Source organism: Lagenorhynchus albirostris, chromosome 18, assembly GCF_949774975.1.
Source record: "Lagenorhynchus albirostris chromosome 18, mLagAlb1.1, whole genome shotgun sequence".
In the NCBI taxonomy this organism is placed as follows: Eukaryota; Metazoa; Chordata; class Mammalia; order Artiodactyla; family Delphinidae; genus Lagenorhynchus; species Lagenorhynchus albirostris.
In genome coordinates, this window is record NC_083112.1 from 10,059,903 (window position 1) to 10,068,978 (window position 9,076).

Below are 9,076 nucleotides of genomic sequence, written 5' to 3' on the forward strand. Positions count from 1 at the left end.
TTTGCTGATGTCATCTAAGGGAAAATCTATTCTTAATTTTTCCCCACCCCCTATCTCCTGTTTTGCAAAGATTGGATTCTTTAGTTGATAATACAGTGCATCTAAACGGTGAATATTTTTGTGTAAGATCATTCTTAAGCCATTACACATATGCTCCTACTGAAGTCTTTGGGAAATTAGTTGTCAGTGAATCATCTGGCCTATAATCTTATGGGAAATCAATTTCCAGACATTAAATAACAGACATAACTATGAACATTCCCCAAATTGTGTAGTTGAAGACTAAATTCTAAAATTGACTTTCTGATATCAAATTTTATGAAAATGAATTAATATCGATATTGTGAAACATTGGTAATCCACGAATGGGATTTATTAAATTGCAGCACAATGTGGTACTGAAAACTAAATATGAGACTATCCTATCAGAATTGCACAAATATATTGAGAAACGTTATTCTCAGTATAAAAAACAGTAAGCAAAGAATTTAACCTTGTTTGCAAGCATTGTTAGCTGGGAATAATTCCCATTTCTGATGTTTCCTTCCTGTAAAGTGAGATCTCTTAATGTCATTGTAGGTCTCTCTCCATCCTTTATTCATCCAGCTCCAAGAGAGATCGAGTCTTTTTTGATTGTCAACTTTGGGAAGAATAAATGAACCTGCTTGACTTAGCTTCAGCTTTCTTCCTGTTTGGAATGAGCCTGTGTGTTCTAAGTTATAAATCTTAACTAGTCAGACTTCCTACCTACAGGGAGGCCTATCCACCTCTAGCACTGCACCCCCGCCCCTGCCCCCGCAACAAACCATATCCTGCAGCCTGCATTATTTTGACCTCCTAGTTTTCTGTTTTGTTGTACTTCTCAACTTGTTTATAAGCCTAGTGTATATTAAAGGTGCTTTTTATTGGGGAGGGGCTCTCAGATTCCCAAGTTTTGTTTATTCACCAGCAACATTGAGAAAGAAAAATAAACGAAAAATTCGAGGGGGACAATTTGGTCAGAAGCTTTTTGTGCATCCGGGGCCCACACCGTGGGTCTTGGACTTTAGTTTGGAGGAGAAACCTTGCTGGTTTATAGAGGCTTATTTTAGACCAAATGTGTTTTTACACTTTTGTACTTGACTTTGAATTTCTGTTGCCTGAGAAAGAAATTTTAGCTGTCATGAGGTATTTTGAGCTTAGCAGGTGACTGTAACATATGACTTATGCAATTTATGTGAGAAAATAAGACACAACCCTCTGGCTGTGTTGGGGGCTTCAGGTAGATTGCTTTAGTTTACTGCACAGGCCTTGCTTTTCCTTGTTGAGACAAAGATTCCATTGCCGAGAAGAGTTTTACAACTGTTTTACGCATCGGTTGTCAGAAGAATATTTGCCACTTTTCAACTGCAAGGCAGCTGAATTCTGCATGTGAACAGAGCACTAGAGATGTTCTAGCTTTATATGGTTAGTACCAAGCCTAGGTAATCTAGGTAATCTAGATTGGAAATACTAGGTTCTATTCCTCTTTCAGGATCAAGGAGGGCACTCTGGAGGGACTGACTAACCTTGATTCCATGTGGCATTTCCTCTGACTTTCAAGACTCACTGTCCTATTATAGAATCTCAGATCGGCTCTATGTTAACATCGTAAGTTATAACTCTGGCTTGACATCTGACACCCAAATTGTGGCTTCACCCTTGTTCTTGTGTTAGACTTAATGAACAAATAAGAGATGTGAGCCCTTATTAAATAATGCCATCCCCTTAAGATAGAAATTCAACTAAATGACATTATTACAAACCCAGAGGTAGAAGGAAACAAAAATGCTCAGTGCCTGGAACTGTTTGCCTCTAGTAATAAATTCATTTGCTTAGGAAAACAAGAAGAAACTGTAGTGGTTTGAAAGATGTACTTCAGTTTTACTGTCAAACTCAGAAGCAATGAAAGATTAAAAAAATAAAGGTGGATAGACCTAGAGTCTGTCATACAGAGTGAAGTAAGTCAGAAAGAGAGAGACAAATACCGTATGCTAACACATATATATGGAATTAAAAAAAAATGTCATGAAAAACCTAGGGGTGAAACAGGAATAAAGACACAGACTTACTAGAGAATGGACTTGAGGCTATGGGGAGGGGGAAGGGTAAACGGTGACAAAGCGATAAAGAGGCATGGACATATATACACTACCAAAAGTAAGGTAGTTAGCTAGTGGGAAGCAGCCGCATAGCACAGGGAGATCAGCTCAGTGCTTTGTGACTGCCTGGAGGGGTGGGATAGGGTGGGAGGGAGGGAGACGCAGGCAGGAAGAGATATGGGAATATATGTATGTGTATAACTGATTCATTTTGTTGTGAAGCTGAAACTAACATACCATTGTAAAGCAATTATACTCCAATAAAGATGTTAAAAAAATAAATAAATAAATAAAGGAACACAGGCCAATTAAGCTGGAGGAAGAGGGTTTCAAAATTTATTCATTTATGTTAAGGAAGAGTAAAGAAGAAAAGGGCATCTTAAAGATGATGTTTTAGACCAATATAAAAGGGGGAAAAAGCAGCACCCAGATTCCAACTGCTCTAAAAAAAGGAAAGACATTTTTGTTACTAGATCAGAAATGATGACTGGGATCCAAACAAATCTAGCAGATAGCAGATCTGATTCCTTCAAGAAAGGCCAAGTCACCGAGGATGATGACTTCTGAAAGCCATGGGTCCCCACTCAGAGCAGTTGGAGAACCACTTCCTTAAAGAGTGGGACAGCTGTACCAAGTGGTTATAAAAAATTGGGGCAGGATTGAGGAAGGAAATTCATGTGAAATATTCAAAGCATTTTTCAGCTGAGTTTCCATATGACACATCATTGCAGTTGAAACAGGCATTACCTTTGCCCTGAGGGAACTTACTGACCTTGGTCAATACATTTATGAAATGAGGATCCTAAAAGAAAGTTGAGAGAAGATGTGATGAAATCTAGATGTGAGAATCAGAGAACAAGTCCAGGCTTTGATTAAATGTCTGATGGAAGAATATATCTAGGCGGGGATTATTCATTTCATCAAGAGTAAGGTAGACAAAATTTGAACAACGAATCCAGAACTTGTTGATTTATTCTCTATGATGATGATGATGATGATGAAGAATCCAGAGAAGTTATAAAAATAACCAGAAAGCAAAGATGTAATAAATGGAAGGGAGGCGCTAAGTTTCAACAAGTAGCATTAGCTCCCACACGGATTAGAGAAGGAAAGTGGCCACTTTAAGAAGTAGATTAAATTGTTAAGCTCAAATAGCCTTCCTGAAAGGAGTGGGGAAATAACAGAGGGAAATTCAGTACCAGTGGTATGTTTCAGTACTTCAGAAAAAAGATGTAGTTGAACAAAAAAGCTACTCAGACGCTGGGACATTTAAAACTTTTCCCCAGGGCCACAAACTTCAGAAGCATCAAAATCACTTAGTGTAGGAATCTGTTCAGGGTGGATCTTCAGCCAAAACAAATTGGGAATGAATGGAAACTCTTCTCTAGGGGGTGAGTTTCACTGCCCAAGCAATCCCGGAGCCGGAGGCAGTGAGGCAGCCACTGTGGCACAGGACCAAAAAAGCCTCTTTCTGAGAGGTGGTGCACTTATGTCACTACATGGCATTAGGGGCCCAAGGTTTAATAGGAAAATGGAATTAAGAGGTGCTGGATGGGGAAGAAAGGTACTTGAGTTCCTGTGATTGGAGCTGACCCCATTACAGTTATCTAAATGTGCAAGGAGGCAGAAATGCCTCAAGTGACACTCTGTGAGGATGCAGGAAGCATAGATATTTTTTTTTCTCACAAAAATGTAAATGTAAAGAAATGTAAATGAAAGTGCTAAATGCAAGTGTAGTCTCAAAATAACTTCTTGTTCGGAGAATTTTCCTTTGGCTTAAGTAAGCAATCCAGACAATTGGTCTTGAATGACAGACTTCCTACTACGTTGAATCCAAGAATATTTTCCTTTTTTGCCAGACATCATCAGATTTCTCTTAGGCTCTTGGTAGCCCTGGTTCTGGGAATGTAATTTTGTAATTGATCTAAGGGCAGGAGAATGGCTTTCTAAACTAGATGGATCTGGAAAAACCTTGTGATAATTCTCTGTGTCCTGTTAACTCTTAGGGTTCTTTAGAAGTGAGGCTCCTGAGGGACTAAGTATTGAATTACTATGACTTCTGGGGCTTCAGAAACTCCAAATCCATTCCAGAGAGGAACTGTTGTAGTTGCTGAAGAGACCCCACTCTACCAAGGCAGAAAAATCCCTCTTGTTGAGCCTCGGTAGAATAACAAATCAGCAAATGTTTTTTGTTTTGTAATTGAACTTTGCACATTGAACTTTAACACACAATAATTTGATTTCAGACTTTAGTTCCCTTGGATTTCAATGTTTTTGAATTTCAACTTGTAAAAGAATATAGTCTTTGGACTTTAATTTATTTCATGAAATTTAATAATAGAAAGGAAATCGTGTTCAAAGTTGAAGCATCTCTTTATAGGCGTTTTATTATCGAAGTATCTTCAAGATAGCATTTAATCTCTGCAGAACCTTTGTCATGCTGTATTGGACAGCATATGTGGACATAATTCGGGACAGAAAATAGAATAGGGGATACATTTTCAGCTTTTGGTATGGAGTGGATTCAAAGTTGATATATTGAATGTATTCATCTGACACATTGCAGATTCTTGTGGGGACGACTTTTAAGCTGCCTGCCACTAGACCCAGGAGGAAACTCAAAAGAGCAGAGACGTGTAGCTTGTGATCTTATGAAGGTAGCCTCCTGAAAGGTCTCCCAAGGCAGACAGCTACAACTCTTGCTGACCATAGGCTTTGACGGAAGAAATTTTCACATACTGAGGTATGGGGAAGTCATTCTGGGCTTATAACATGATTTGGCTTGAACTTTCTTATGGCCTGTCAAACATACATTGTACATCTGCTTTAACCATTAAAGAAAAGAGTGTCACTCATCATCCAGTTATACAAAGAGTTAAATCACAACCCACTGCAGTTGCCCCACTGACAGTGTGCCCTAAGGGGAATTCAGGATGCAACAAAACAAAACAAAACAGGATGAAGCATTCTGTCCTTCAGATATATCGGGGGTCCTAGATAGTTAAGGTGCATATCTAAGGAAGAATTTCAGTGACTCCAGATTCTTGCATCTTCGTATACATAGAAAAACACTAAAATCATTAACTTGAGATATCTGTTTTTTGTGATTAGCAGTAATTTTTTACCAAGATATATGCTAGACTACATGTATTTCCCAGCCAAAAAATTCATATGTATACTGGCTCTTCCCCTACCTCTTCAGAGCAGTCCCTTGAGAGTTGTTTCCTGGGCTATAGTCCTCAGTTTGGCTTGAATAAAGCTCTCTTCTTATTATAGATTTTTAAATTGATTATTCGCATCCACAGCTTCATGCTTAAGCCCAATGAGTTAAGAGAATCAAAATCTGGGGAATGGTCCTCTTTCCCACTTCTGATGCTTTGGTCATGTGAAAGGAGCTCAATTAGTTGTAGGTCTGGGCTTCCCTCTGCCCTATCAATCACCCTGCCTCTGAGGAGATTCTTAGCCTATGAGTCCATTTTGGAGGAATAACAGGGCGTGCTCAGCTCAGCTCCCGTCTTTCTCCTCTTGGAAGTGACCATGAATTCTCCTCCATTATTCCACATGGGGAGTCCTGCCCTGGTCCAGTGCTTCTGTGCCTAGTTGGGTAAGTCTGCCCAATTCTGGACTTCATTATTAGTGAGTCCCAAGATATCAATATAAGCCAGGTCTTCCAACTTGACCTCTATCAGATATAAAAATGATATTTTGTCTTCATCTTTTCTCTTTTGACTCCTGATGTAAACTTTGGTGCTCTGTTAATACCTAGGTTGATTACTCTTTCAGAGTCCTTAATTTCCTAATCTGAAATGCAAGTCAATTCAACAAATATTCAGCACCTACTACTATATATTATTGGTTGGGCACTAGGAATACAGAAATAAACAATATCACATTAGATGGTGACTACTTATTTACACGCCTAAGTATAATATTAGAAAAAATATGTATATCGTAAAGATCACACAAAGGAAGAAGCAATCAGTCTGTCTGGTGGTTTGGAGGTAGGCATCTTTCATGGAGAAGTACATTTTTGAGCAAAATGGCCAAGCAGGGGAAGTATATTTTTAACAGTAAGAACAGGACATAATAAACACATGGGCTTATGAAGTACATGTTGTATCAGGATACTAAAAATAGTTGATAATTCCTGAACATAATTTCTTTGATAGGAAATCAGGATGGAGAGGTAGAAAGGACTGGATCATGACCATTCAAGAAACTTAAACTTCGACATTATCTTGTCAATGAGGAGGAGCTTTTGAACAGCTGTACCCCAGAGAGTGATATGGTCAAGTTTACGAAACAGACCAAATGACTTCTAGATTTCTTTTTAGCTTTACAGTTATCTGATTTGTGTCTTGGACCTTGCTGTAGATTTAGAACATTTACTTCTCAGCTATCCTAAGTCAACTCTTTACAACATTGTATTAGGATTAGGTTTGGCTGCATAAACAGAAAAGAAAATAACAGTGGGTTAAACATGACAGTTTATTTCTCTCATGTGAAAGCAATTTGGTGGGCTAGTCTTATGGCTCTACAGAATTATTGGTAATCAGGATATACTTCCCACTCTTCATACTACAAGCCCTAGAGTATGAACTTTGTCCTTATATTTCAAGATGGCAGCTGGAGATGCAGACATCATGGTCATATTCTAGGATGGCAGCAGGACAAAGGAAACTTTAAAGAAGATTTCCTAGAGGTACCTCCTACATTTTTACTTCTCAATGTCTGGGATTTATTTCTGTTGGTCACCTCTGAAGTTGGAGAAAAGCTAGGTATATGATGGCACTGAGTAAAATCCTTTTTTTTTTTTTAAATCAGAGAAAAAGTGGAAAATGAATATTGGGGTAAGCAATTAGCTGTCTCTGTTCCAGTCATAGAAAAATGAGGTATCTCTTTACCTATTTAAGTGGAAATAGAAATGGTAAGCTATCAAATATTGAGAAAGTATTGCTCACAGAATTTATTTTTCTGATTCTAGTTCTTAGTCCTACCTTTTTCTTTAAACTATGGCATCGTAACCCCCTGAATTTGAAACTCCATTTATAACACACACGATATGTATCCTCAAGTGCTGAATGCATGCTCAGCAATGGGTGGCCATGTCATCCTTCTCTATGTGACTCCTGGCACTTTGGGTATGCTGTTTTCTTTCTCTGGGATACTTTTCCCTTCTTTACGTCTGCTAATCCTGTGGGGGTTCTGTGTCACTGTTGTTTTGCCTAGAAGGGTAGGTTAGGACTCCTCCCTTGTCATAGTGGCCATAGTAATTTGTTGTAATAACTTCTTCATTGTCAGTCTTTCTAGTTGGAAGTCAGTGAAGACAGTGAGCAGCTACATCTGTTTTGTTCTCTGCTCTAGCTGTCTAGTACAATGCCTAGAAAATATAGGTGCTCAGTATATTTGTTGAAGGGATAAATGGGCAAAAATTAAATGACGGGACCCAGTTGAAAGGGTATTATCATTGAAAGTTATCATTGCTATGAAACTATTTAGTATGGTATTAATTATGCAGTGGTGACAAATTTGGGTGTGCAAAAATGTAATCATTTTTCTCCAACTCAACATTGACATTGAGCTCCTCATTCCCCTTGGAGATTTAATCTCAGCCAATTCATGGTAGACTCAGTCAAATTATGGCTTTCTTAGTCAATTCAGAGGCTTATTTTTCCCCCCAGTCAGTTCAGGATTCCTCCTCTGAGACTGCCTCTCAATTGTGGGGAAGTTCCATTACCTCAAGGCATGGAGAAGAGACTACACTTGGGACGTTCTCTGCCTAGGCTGGCACCTGGCAAATGTGTCATTCTACCTGTTTCCTGGGGTCTGTGACTGTCCCAGTGTGGTGTCTGCTGAGGCATTGGGGTTCCCATTGGTTTCCAGTGACTGTGCTGCCTCCAGCCACTAGGATGTGATGAGTGTACATGCTCTCTTTTAGTGACACACCCGCCCTTGTCTCTCTGGGAGGCACAGGCAAAATTGTGCTCTGTGGAGCTTTCTCAGGTGCCTTCATATAGACTCCTCATGCCACCATCTCTACCCACTGTCACCTTGCCATGGTGATACAGGGACCCCTTTAAGGCTTACCTCTTGCGTAGTCTCTAGTGGAAGTGGGGCACTGGTCTCCTCTATGCTCAGATCCCCAAATCTATCTGGGATTCTTTGCCCCTCACCCCCTCCCAAGAGTTTTGGCCCTGGTTGATGATGGTTAGAGGGCAGACTCTCTTTTCAGAGACCTACACCATCTAACTCTATGGCTTTCCTCTCATATCTTCTAACACTTCTCTCTTCCATATAAATTGTAATCCCTTCCAAACTACTTTGGCTAATTTCACATGCTTTCAAGTTTATTGTTCATGACATAAATGAAATGCCACAAATACATCATGATTTTGATACTCAGAAGTCAGACTTTTTTTTTTTTTTTTTTGCGGTACGCGGGCCTCTCACTGTTGTGGCCTCTCCCGTTGCGGAGCATAGGCTCCGGACGTGCAGGCTCAGTGTCCATGGCTCACGGGCCCAGCCGCTCTGCGGCATGTGGGATCTTCCCAGACTGGGGCACAAACCTGTGTCCCCTGCATCAGCAGGCGGACTCTCAACCACTGCGCCACCAGGGAAGCCCTAGAAGTCAGACTTTTGAGACTCAAAAATGACTTTAAATAAAATAACTTTTTGCTTTGTCTTTGTTGCAAGTTTCAAAAGTCTGCTTTAAAACTCGGAAGCTGAGGATGAACTATTTTCATCTGCCCTCTCATCCTTTCCCTGAGACAAAGCCTACATGCCTAAAGGAGAGGGTCATGGAGCAAAATAAGAATTTTGAGGGAAAAAAATAGATGGGTTAATAACAAATTAACCCAATATATAATAAGGACAATTGATAATCACTCTAATGCTCCAAAATAATAGAATAGTAAAATAATGTTATAATGGAAAACTATAAAATCATTGAATATTTA

The 9,076-nt window shown here is 39.5% G+C and overlaps 1 long non-coding RNA gene across 1 annotated transcript; it reads left to right on the plus strand.

Annotated features, from left to right (window-relative positions):
• The first annotated feature begins 1,535 nt into the window (after window positions 1–1,535).
• LOC132508648 (uncharacterized) lies at window positions 1,536–6,823 on the plus strand. Its single transcript, XR_009536720.1, has 3 exons — window positions 1,536–1,629; window positions 4,687–4,863; window positions 6,740–6,823. It is a non-coding gene; the product is annotated as an uncharacterized LOC132508648 (long non-coding RNA).
• Window positions 6,824–9,076: the final 2,253 nt, after the last annotated feature.